We start from the raw sequence: 12,743 nt of genomic DNA, 5'->3' as shown, positions 1-12,743 counted from the left end.
TTATTCTAGGATGTTGACTATGTAACATGTTTGTCACTAACTTGTTGTTTTCTCACCAAAGATAACATGCATGGCGAAATCAGATACATTATTTCCGAGAAATAACAACGTTGCGACAAACATGTTACATGGTCACCATCCAAAAATAAACATGTTTGAAATGATCATATTCATTAAATGTTGCAAAAAAGAGTAGAAAATTAATAAAAAAAAAAAAAAAACAATAAAACTAAAAATATTATCCCACGCGGGAATTTGAACCTCTCCCTGTTGACTTTTTAACTTCCATGGAAGTTATTTTGAGAAATCTTGCAGCTTCCTTCTTTAAGCAGACATTCTTCTGTATTAGCAAATTTCTGCATTTACGATGTCATATCCCTTATTGTAGCTGAGAATTTTCTCCCAATTATTGGTGGGTATATGAACTTCGCAAAATTAATTTTCATACATCCCTTTAAGACATTTAAATGCTTCCTTGAAGACTTTAAAATGCAATTTTTTCCATTTACATTGTAGTTGTTGTGTATAAAATTCAAAATAAATTGTCGAAATTTTTTGGGGTTTCTGTGTTAAGCCAGGAAGACTGTTGGCGACTTGCATATGCATCCTTAATACAAATCTGGGTAATGACAAATTGGCTTGAACTTTTTTTTGAATGAGTGCCAACGAAGAAAAATGTTCAACACCATGTTTTTGTATACGGCCGATGACATCATCTGCAACAGTTTAAATACCCTAATATTTGTGCGAAAACTGACATGGAATAAAAGAAAAACGAAAGTATTACAATCTTTGCGATAAAAGAATATACAATTATATGAAAATTATAATGTTTTCTCCGTTGGTTTTATAAAAGTATAATCATTTATCGAAAAATAAAATGAGTTGAAGTGGCAACCGGGTCTACACCCAAAGAAATTTATTTGTTCGTAGACACAGCAGAAAAATTTGCTCAAACAGTCTGCAGATAAAGGGAAAGCACTTACTGGTTGTTAATTTATTTTAATTAATAAATTTTGTCTGTTTTTTGTTAAACCTGTTTTAATTTGTCTGAAACATAAAAATGAAAATAGGGACTATTGTAACGAGAACAAGTAAAGGGTGATTTGTTAAGAGCTTGATAACTTTTTAAAAAAAAAAAAACGCATAAAATTTGCAAAATCTCATCGGTTCTTTATTTGAAACGTTAGATTGGTCCATGACATTTACTTTTTGAAGATAATTTCATTTAAATGTTGACCGCGGCTGCGTCTTAGGTGGTCCATTCGGAAAGTCCAAGTTTGGGCAACTTTTTCGAGCATTTCGGCCGGAATAGCCCGAATTTCTTCGGAAATGTTGTCTTCCAAAGCTGGAATAGTTGCTGGCTTATTTCTGTAGACTTTAGACTTGACGTAGCCCCACAAAAAATAGTCTAAAGGCGTCAAATCGCATGATCTTGGTGGCCAACTTACCGGTCCATTTCTTGAGATGAATTGTTCTCCGAAGTTTTCCCTCAAAATGGCCATAGAATCGCGAGCTGTGTGGCATGTAGCGCCATCTTGTTGAAACCACATGTCAACCAAGTTCAGTTCTTCCATTTTTGGCAACAAAAAGTTTGTTAGCATCGAACGATAGCGATCGCCATTCACCGTAACGTTGCGTCCAACAGCATCTTTGAAAAAATACGGTCCAATGATTCCACCAGCGTACAAACCACACCAAACAGTGCATTTTTCGGGATGCATGGGCAGTTCTTGAACGGCTTCTGGTTGCTCTTCACTCCAAATGCGGCAATTTTGCTTATTTACGTAGCCATTCAACCAGAAATGAGCCTCATCGCTGAACAAAATTTGTCGATAAACACATTTCGAACCGAACACTGATTTTGGTAATAAAATTCAATGATTTGCAAGCGTTGCTCGTTAGTAAGTCTATTCATGATGAAATGTCAAAGCATACTGAGCATCTTTCTCTTTGACACCATATCTGAAATCCCACGTGATCTGTCAAATACTAATGCATGAAAATCCTAACCTCAAAAGAATCACCCTTTATATACGGCCGTAAGTTCGGCAAGGCCGAAGCTTATGTACCCTCCACCATGGATTGCGTAGAAACTTCTACTGAAGACTGTCATCCACAATCGAATTACTTGGGTTGCGGTAACACTTGCCGATGGCAAGGTATCTTAAAACTTCCTAACACCGTAATATATACCACATAGTCCATACGTGGTATATATTAAACTAAATAAGGCCGATTAAATACGTATATAATTAAGTTTAAAGTTTCTATAGAAATAAAATTTTGACAACATAACATTTTTACAACATTTTCTATAGAAGTAAAATTTGGACAAAAAATTCTATAGAAATAAAATTTGGAAAAAATTTTCTATAGAAATAAAATTTTGACAAAATTTTCTATAGAAATAAAATTTTAACAAAATTTTCTATAGAAATAAAATTTTGACACAATTTTCTATAGAAATAAAATTTTGACAAAATTTTCTATAGAAATAACATTTTGACAATGTTTTCTATAAAAAAAAAATTTTGGTAGATTATTTTTGGCTCGAGTGGCAACCATGATTATGAACCGATATGGACCAATTTTGGCATGGTTATTAGCGGCCTTATACTAACACCACGTTGCAAATTTCAACCGGATCGGATGAATTTTGCTTCTACAAGAGGCTCCGGAGATCAAATCTGGGGAACGGTTTATACGTACCAAATTTCAATCTGATCGGATGACTTTTGCTCCTCTAAGAGGGTCCGGAGGTCAAATCTGGGGATCGGTTTATATGGGGGCTATATATAATGAATTATTATACGTACCAAATTTCAATCTGATCGGATGACTTTTGTTCCTCTAAGAGGCTCCGGAGGTCAAATCTGGGGATCGGTTTATATGGGGGCTATATATAATTATGGGCCGATGTGGACCAATTTTTGCATGGTTGTTAGAGACCATATACTAACACCATGTACCAAATTTCAGCCGGATCGGATGACATTTGGTTTTCTTAGAGGCTCCGCAAACCAAATCGGGGGATCGGTTTATATGGGGGCTATATGTAATTATGGACCGATATGGACCAATTTCTGCATGGTTGTTAGATACCATATACTAACACTATGTACCAAATTTCAGCCGGATCGGATGAAATTTGCTTCTCTTAGAGCAATCGCAAGCCAAATTTGGGGGTCCGTTTATATGGGGGCTATACGTAAAAGTGGACCGATATGGCCCATTTGCAATACCATCCGACCTACATCAATAACAACTACTTGTGCCAAGTTTCAAGTCGATAGCTTGTTTCGTTCGGAAGTTAGCGTGATTTCAACAGACGGACGAACGGACGGACGGACATGCTCAGATCGACTCAGAATTTCACCACGACCCAGAATATATATACTTTATGGGGTCTTAGAGCAATATTTCGATGTGTTACAAACGGAATGACAAAGTTAATATACCCCCATCCTATGGTGGAGGGTATAATAATATACCCCCATCCTATGGTGGAGGGTATAAAAAGGACGTATAAAAAGAATTTGCTGAAAAAATCTTATATTTTCTCAAATTAAGACGTAACAGTAAACAAATGCTGCTCATATTTTGAAGTGTTTAAGAATATTGGAGGCCAGGAATATACAAAAAAAAATCGTACAATTCCCAAGAATGAACTACTGTATGGTTAAAATTGTCATGATTTGGCGCCAATAATTTTTCTCGTTACTTTTGTGATTTGTACACTCATAGGAAAAAGTCTGCTAAAAACAGCAGTCGATGTCTGCTGTTATATTTTTGTACTTCATGGCCTAATGAACAACAACTTATAAAATTTTTAGGTTATAAATTTTTCTCCAAAGCATATTTAAGAACTAAAAGTTGTTTTTGGTATGTTTTTGCACTGTAATATACTTACAAGCTCCTAAATACGATCAGCAAACATTTTGTTTGCTGTTATGTCTCAATTCGATAAATATTCAGATTTTTGGTCAAATACTATAGACATTCATAAAATATTGTTTTAATTATGTTAGGATAACTCCTAAGTTGACATGTTCATTTATTTTAGCCAAAATAAAACATGTTTTAGTGTAATCGAGCTCAAAAAATAGCAGGAAATGTGTGCTATTTCAGCAAACAGTGACTGCTGTCCCTTTTTCAGCAGACTTTCTGCTGCTTTAGCAGACTTTTCTGCTGTCCCAACTAACAAATTTCGTTGGGTGTAGTTTTCCTGATTTTAAGGACGCTTTGTGGAAATCTCAAAATGTGGAATATGATTTTGTTCAATTTTCCCACAAGGTAGTTCATTCTTGCTAGAACAGTTTACTTTTTTGTGTGTGACATTTTACGAATTGTTGTTCGTTAGACCAAGAATTATAAAAATATAACAGCAGACTGTATGCTATAGTTTGCAGTCTGTTTTGTATGAGTGTATGATATTCATTGAAAGGCCGGTACTAAGTTCTTATTTCGCTGGTGAAAACCAAATGTAAAGTACAAATAATAATGAAGACATAGTTTTTTCCCAAAATTACCATTAAACATGGAATGGAATACAGTGAAACCTCTAAAACTTGGACACTCTGAAAACCGGACACCTCCAAAATGTGGACAGTTGTCTGGGGACGTTTGCTATATTAACACATAAAAATTAACTTCTCATACCTGGACACCTCTCAAAAAAGTTTACTTGGATCTAAAGATTTTGACCTTCCTTTAAGGATTTTGGCATTGATTCCGAGCCAAAGATGTGGCTTCTTTAAAATAAAGACATTTTTTAGCGACCTATCTGGCTTTAAATCTAGGACCAATAAAATTAAAATTAGGATACAGATCTCATTTATCAAATGTTCATTCTCTTTTCGCGGTTTATTAATAAAGGTACTCCGTACAAACAAATGTCAGTTTAAAAATCTAAATTATAACGGATACTTCAAAGTAAAAAACGTTTTCTTAATTCCAAAAAAACTTTAAACCAAAGACGCTAAATCCTCAAAATAAGTCTTAGCCTATATTTGAAGCGTTTTTATCTTAAATCTAAAGTTTCAATATTTCAGTTAATTTAAGGACAATTTCTTTAAATCAAAAATGTGTTTCTTTACTTTAAGTAAAATTAGCCTTAGTTCAAACACATGCGACTTTAACGGAGGGACGCAAATTTACAAAATTGGTATCCTAAATTTAATGAAAAAAAATTTCGAAGCAAAGATTATAAACTTTATTTTAATTAAAATTTCATTATTTTTTTTAAGAAATTTGTCCTTAATATTTTGTAAATTTCGCATCCTAAAACTTAGGTTGCGAAATCTTTAATATCACGTAAATATTTTTTTCAGTGTAGACATATGACATTGACGAGGGAAGTTCATTTCAAAGATTCGTGTCCTAGATTTAAAGAAAAACATTTTTACAACAACATTTGGAACTTTCTTTTAATTAAAATTTCTTTACCGCCTATCGGATGGTTATATTATAAATTATAAACAAATGTGGTAGTACATTTTGTTAAAAAAAACGTAAAAGCTTTGGATAATATATATACAGATGAAACATATTGCCTCTGGATTTACTTTATTGATTCAAAATGAATTTTTTCATATATATTCAGACCCGTTTTCGGGTGATTCCAAATCATTAAATGCTTAAACCTACCAGAAGTGGACACCCGCGGTCACATTGTTATGAGAGTTTATGTGTTAACAGAACAAATGTCCCAAGCCAATTGTCCACCTTCTTCGGGTTTCAGAGTGTCCAAGTTTGGGAGGTTTCACTATTGGTTTCAATATAAAAAAGCATTTCTTCGATGTAATTTATGTACACCCAGAGAAAGAATATGATCACCTCAAGCATATCTCAAAGAATCATTTTAGTTTTGAACGGAGGACATGTACACCCACAAAATTTGTGAAAGAAAATGATGGTTTACTTTAGAAAATTTTTTTAACTTAAATAGTTTTCTAATTGCAACTTATACTTTTTGTCAAATCAAAGAAAATTTATAAAAAATGTTATTTTTTCTGTTGTTTCGTGGGGACGAAATTTCTGAGTTGGGGAATTGGGGATTTGGTGGGGAATTTCCATAAATTTGGGGATTTTTGTGGGGATGTTTTTTCGAGAATTCGGGTTAATCTTTTTTAAAAAAATTCTATTTCTATAGTAAATTTTGTCAAAATTTTATTTGTTGTTGTTTTTTATTTCAGCTTAAAACCATACATTGACTAAACTACAAGTGTACCTTAACCAACAGAGGAAAATAATGTTTGTCAAATTTATTTGGGCAAAGCCCTATAGACTCCAAGATGGTTGGATGGACGCACGTTTCGGAATTACCACATTCCTCATTAGCATCCTCTACTTGCAGCAAAACTATCAACCAATTATCAGAAAAAATTCAGGCAGTTCATTAAACCCAACAATGAACCACACTTGAACCTTCCGAAAAAAGGTTTTGTATGATAGCCGGCTTATGCCGAAATAAATTCGTAACAAACATTCTTTTCCTCAGTTGGTTAAGCTACACTTGTAGTTTAGTCAATGTACACCCAGAAAAAAGTGCCTTCGAAACTAAAGGAAAAATTTTTCATCAATATAGTTTATCCATTTTATTTCCATTAAGGTAAATTTTTGTGAGAAATAATAAAATTTACTCGTTTCAGTAAAAAAATCCTAAACTGTAAGCAGTTAGGAATAGTTCATTAACTAGAATAAGGCATGGAATTTTACTCATACTATTTTCTTCGCTGGGTATAAGAATTTACTACTGAACAAGAAAATTTTATTCACCGATAACAAAGCATTCGTAAAAATTAACAAAAACCGAACTAAAACCAAGTTTCCTCAAAATTAGTAAAATTTCTTATAAAATGATAATTGCGACTTCCTTTATAATAGAAAGTTTTTCATACATACGAACAACACTTGGCATAGAAAAATATTTTAGTTCATTCGTACTAAGAAGTATGCAATCCTTTCAAAACTTAAGGAAACACACTTGTTAGAATGTAGGAAATTTTCCTATATTTCTATTGTCTACCTGTAATCGATACCTGTCATCGCAATCGATGTGTTTGCGCGTGGGTGTAATCGATATGTTTGCGCGTGGGTTGTTTTTTTTTAGTTGGAATCGCGTTGTTGTGGTATACGGAAAGATTGTTAAAAAATAATATGGTAAAATAATATAATAAATAAAAAATAAAATATATAAAATATTTATTATTTTAAATTAGTGAGAAAAATTTTCTTTTTTTGAAAATAAATCTATCAATGTTCGTGATGGTATATAAAGAAAGAAAACACCAGCAGAATAACAACCCTTTCATTTGTCTTCATTTTGGAATCTTCAATTATCAGGTAATATTCAGTGACGCTAACCTTTTGTAACAAAAATGGTTTATGATTTTTTATATTTGTAGGTATTGAAATTGTAAAAGGAGGACAAAATCGTTAGGCAGCAACTTATTAAAAATGAAAAGTACAAGAAGAAGAAAAAGTGCGTTTTACAGTTGATAATATCACATGGAAATTGGAAACAGCGGAATAATAAACTAATATTTCAAGGAGATTCGATGCCGTTGATTCTTAATAAATATATTCAATATATTAATAAAACATGTCTTTTATTGAATATAAAATTGCTTATATAAATAAATAAAATTGTATTTAAAAACGAAGGTAAGCAGTTCTAATTATGAAGTAAAAGTTTTACCACAAATGTGTAAGATTTGTCCATGTGAATGAAAAAATTTCAATAAAAACATTCCATATATGAATTCAAATCAGTTAAATTTTTTCATTCTGTAGTATAGTGGCACATAAATATAGGAAAATGTTAACTTATATATGGAATGCATTATACCTAATTTCTACGAAAATCACATCGTTCAAACAAATAAAAATGTCTTTGGCGCTATACGAAGTTCAACTTTCTTCACAATGAGTTCATTTTAACTTAAAGAAGGGGTCACTTTTTTCTGGGTGTATGGTTTTAAGCTGAAATAAAAAAACAACAACAATGCTTAAAGAACAAAACCAACAATAACAAAACAAAACGAATGGAAAATTTTATTTCTATAGAAAATGTTATGAAATTTTATTTCTATAGAAAATGTTGTCCAAATTTTATTTATTTTTAAAATTTTATCAAAAGTTTATTATTATATAATTTTTTTTTTCAAAAGTTTATTATATCGAAAAATTTTGTCAAAATTTTATTTCTATGTAGAAAATTCTCTCAAAATCTACCATTTCTGGTATTATTCTACAAATTTTGGATATTTAGAAGTGCATTTTCGTTCATACAAGGTGACCTAACTGCCATTTTTATATCTCTAGCACTTGGAAGACGAACACCAGTCTCTTGGTGCTGTGGTTCGAAATATTGGTCTTATTGCAGCTTGCTTGATTTCACAAAATTATAATTAATTTAAATTATTACTAATTTTCTACAGCAGAGCCTTTTGCTTTATTTTTTTTTTCGAAAAAACTTGTCAAAAATGTTTGGGGATTTTTGTAAGGAATTTAATTTTAGATTGGGGATTTTTGGGGACGAAAACATCATAATTTGGGGACAAGAGCCAGAAAAATACTGGCAACACTGCTACCGCCCTTTAGCAGACAAAAAACTGCTCATTTTGTTTCGCTGCTATGAATAAAAATAACAAATTCTTTGAGTAGTATCTTTACACTCATAGCAAAAAGTCTGATTGAAATAGCTTTTTTAGCAGAACTTTCTGTAGTGACTACTAACAATTTTCTTTTGGTGAAACCTCTCAAACACTCTGAGAAACGGATACCTCTCAACTTTCGTGATAAGTTTCCTAAATTAGCACATAAAAACTAAACCGCTGAGAGGTTTTACTGTATATAGTTATGTTTCACGTTCACAGTTTTAGATTTAATGATTTCCAAGTGAAAATGGTGTAAGTTTTAAAAATGACATGAAAATATGCACACAAGTGGTAGAACATCGTATTTTATGGATGTGTTTGTGCAAATGCACTATGTCAAAAGTAAATAAAAAATACAAGCCCATAAATGTTTGGGGGCCCTGGTACACCACATCAAAAAGCATGAAACAACGGAAGAAACAAACTGCACAAACCAGAACTGGAGAGTGAGAAATGAAAAAGTAAAATCAGCAAAAAACAGCTAAAAAGATGTTTTGTTCATTTTGCACGTCCCCTAAGTGGAACATTGACTGTTATTAGAACTTTGACACAGTTTGGGGCTTCCAAACTCATATAGAACAATTTGATTTCAAGCCGAGTGCATCAGTGAGTGCAACCAATCCACCTATACTTAATCATAAACGTACATACCCCACGGTAAACCCCATAACCGCAAACGTCACATCACAAATGGCGAAAAGGAGCATAATATGTAATGCAGATTTCCCATGCCTTTATGGTATATACACACACTCACACACATATATATATTTACCTATTTTCATTATTGCTAAATGAGTCTATATGTGGGGGTATTTGAGTGGAAGAGAGATATATTATACTAACTTGTTTTGTTTCTTTTAAGACATAAGATTTGCATCCTTTTAACAAGAACACAATGACAATCATTCAGACACATACACACACACACGAATACTGCGAAAGGAACAAGGAAGGACTACTATGAAAGAAATCCAGGTCAATTTATTTAATCATTTTTTACATCACATAAACACAGCCACATATACACGCAAACTAAGATAGACTGACCACACACACACAAACATATTCTTTTTGACTTGCAAAAGTCCTTAGACGCTATTATTTTCTTTAGATGTTTTCAAAAAGATTTGTTTTCATCACATGAGAGATAAAGAAACTATGATTTTTTTTAATTTCTCAACATGAAAAAATCTTGGTGCTTTTTTCCAATATTTCTTCTGCTTTTTTCCATTTCCTCTACCACTAATCAGCAACAAACCTTCTCTGGTTTGCGTCCGTTAACACTTTCTATGCGTGCATCTCATTGAAAATCCCGTTATCTACTGTCATTTAAAGCACAGGGAAAAGCGACATTAACCTCCCGCAAAATAAGGAAGTTTTATTTACAGATTTTGTATTTGTATGAGGGATTGTGTTGGATTTCTCACCTCCCAAACTGATGGGTGTATGGGTGTTGTGCTAACTGCCTGCTGCTAAAGTATGTTTTTGCAAAAACGAAAGTGAATGTTTACATTTTGATAAAGTTACCGTTGTGATAGTTCATATAGCTCTCAGAGAGTTTTGTTTGTGAGAGAGCTTTGCCTCTCAAAACAGTGTTGTATTATTTGAAAGGCAATATGCGAGAATAGGTTTCTTCGGGCATCTTTTCAATAAGGAATGCGTACACATTGCTTTTGGCATTCTTATATTTCTTATTTTTATATACAACAACGAATTCTATTACGAATAACTTTTTCTAAATGCAATCGATCAAAATGCTTTTGACATGCCACCATTTTTTTTAAATTGACTGCATTTCATACAATATGTTACCCACCACGTCCAAAACATTCGTATACGATATCTTAATCTCATCGGAAAGGTGTCGTCACTACTGAGAAGAATTAAAGGATTGTTAGAATAACTTTACTATAAAATACGCGATTTTGTATCAATTAAGCATATCCAATAAGCGGGTTTCAAGTGTATAAACATAAGATTTCATAAAAATATTGCAAAAGTATTTTGATCTATTGAATTCTGAAATGATACCATTATATATGACTGAAAAACCACAAGTGGCTGACAGTAGAGCCCTCCAGCATGTGAATAATTTTTTTGTTTATCGTACCAATACTCGTTACCGTGATACTGGCTTTGTTGCATCGTGCAAAAAGTGGAAAAAAGTAAAAAAAAAAAACAAAATAAAATCGACAGAAATTAGTCAAAAAGTGATAGCCAGATATTATCGAATCGGATGTTACAAACATATATTGCAAAATAAGCTTGAAAAAAAATAGACTGGAAAGAGTTAAGGAGTCGCTTCGTTTGTACGAAAGCCAAATATGATGGGGTTTACTTGCCAAGAGGTCATCTGAAATTTACATCTTACTGACTGTTCGTGGAATTTTCGTTCGCCTCGAGACGAACGATTCGTCAAAAATCACACATTGATATCTCGAAAACCAGAGTCCCAATTGTTTCGGTGTTCGATAGTATATCATAAATAATGAGTTCATGACAAAATTCAGGATTTTCTAGAAATTATATCTAAAGTTAATTTAGTTTCAATCTAGACGAACGATTCGTCTCGAGTCGATTTTGTTGGCCACCAGAACGCAAGCGCCGCCGATGATAATGATATAAGCTGTTGTTACGGCCGATGGTCGCTTCCCGCTCGTACTTGTCGACCGTGGGTTCGAAATGTCGAATATTATTGGGAAAGCCTCCTAATGCGCCGTCCAGACTATAAGTTTATCCGGACGACAGTGCTCGTGGCGAACATATCCTAGAGATTAAGTTTATCCGGACGTCAGTGCTCGTATCGAACCCCTGCCAGGATTCCAAAGTTCCATTTCATCCTCATCGCTACCACAGACTCGTAAGTGACACTGCAACAATCGTCAACTGTGATGGGGGAAGCGTATGAAAAAGTATGAAATTTACAAGAAAGTATTTTGCCATCACTATTGTTACAAAAGCCATTTTATATTTTGTGAAAAACCAAGTGCAACTAGCTTCTTATAATTTATTTAAATAAAATCGATAATGAAGTGCTGAAAACATAGTTATTTCGCTTAAAATTGTAATGCGCTTTACAGACTATCAGTTATTCCGGACGACAGTGCTCGTGTCGAACATATCCCATATATTGTGCACATTATAAGTTAAGTCCGAAGGCATAATCGATACTGCTGCATGTTTATGGGATCGATAACACATTAACCGATTATTTAGTCATCGCCGACAAGTCGTATCGATGCGACACACTGTAAGATGCTTAACAAACACCGATATTCCGTCCGGAATAACTGATAGTCTATAAAGCGCATAAGAGGTATATTGGTGAACAAGTAGAATAAAGTGATTTTACAGACACTGGGGTATTATTTGAAAGGCAATATGCGAGAATAGGTTTCTTCGGGCATCTTTTCAATAAGGAATCCGTACACATTGCTTTTGGCATTCTTATATTTTTATATACAAGAACGAATTCTATTACGAATAACTTTTTCTAAATGCAATCGATCAAAATGCTTTTGACATGCCACCATTTTTATACCCGATCCACACTGTGGAACAGGGTATTATAAGTTAGTGCCAGAGAATGAAGCCGCCGAGTCGCGCCGCCGATTTCAGTCGCCGCCGACCATTTTTTGCCAGTCGACGCCACCGCCGAATATGTCGACTCATTTCGACTCAAATTTAGCCGCCAAGTAATCAAAAATATCGATGTAAATCAGAAAAATGTTTATTAAATTGTCGTATTTTTTCCAAAATTTTGAACACAACCAATCATATTTAATCTGCTATAATAATTTAGCAAAAATTTAGCTCAGAAAATTTGAACGAAAAGTAAATTTGTTTGTAAGATAGGTTGTACAACTAATCTCATTACCATTCGATTAACTTCAAATTGATTTTATAATGGATAATTGTCCGCCGCCGAGTGAACAAATTTATATCGGCTCAGCCGTCAAGCCGCCGCCGCCGGAGGCAAAAATTTAGTGTCCGCCGCCGCCGACAAAAATGGGTCGGCTTCATTCTCTGGTTAGTGCATATGTTTGCAACACCCAGAAGCAGATGAGATAGCAGTGT

The 12,743-nt window shown here is 33.4% G+C and overlaps 1 long non-coding RNA gene across 1 annotated transcript; it reads left to right on the top strand.

The window, feature by feature from the left end:
• The first annotated feature begins 7,103 nt into the window (after positions 1 to 7,103).
• On the top strand, positions 7,104 to 7,667 carry LOC142231826 (uncharacterized). Its single transcript, XR_012720933.1, has 3 exons — positions 7,104 to 7,164; positions 7,224 to 7,347; positions 7,410 to 7,667. It is a non-coding gene; the product is annotated as an uncharacterized LOC142231826 (long non-coding RNA).
• The last annotated feature ends 5,076 nt before the right edge of the window (positions 7,668 to 12,743 follow it).

Source organism: Haematobia irritans, chromosome 3 (assembly GCF_050003625.1).
Source record: "Haematobia irritans isolate KBUSLIRL chromosome 3, ASM5000362v1, whole genome shotgun sequence".
Taxonomy (NCBI): Eukaryota; Metazoa; Arthropoda; class Insecta; order Diptera; family Muscidae; genus Haematobia; species Haematobia irritans.
The sequence above is the reverse complement of the archived record's forward strand: the minus strand, read 5'-3'. Positions and strand labels throughout refer to the sequence as shown.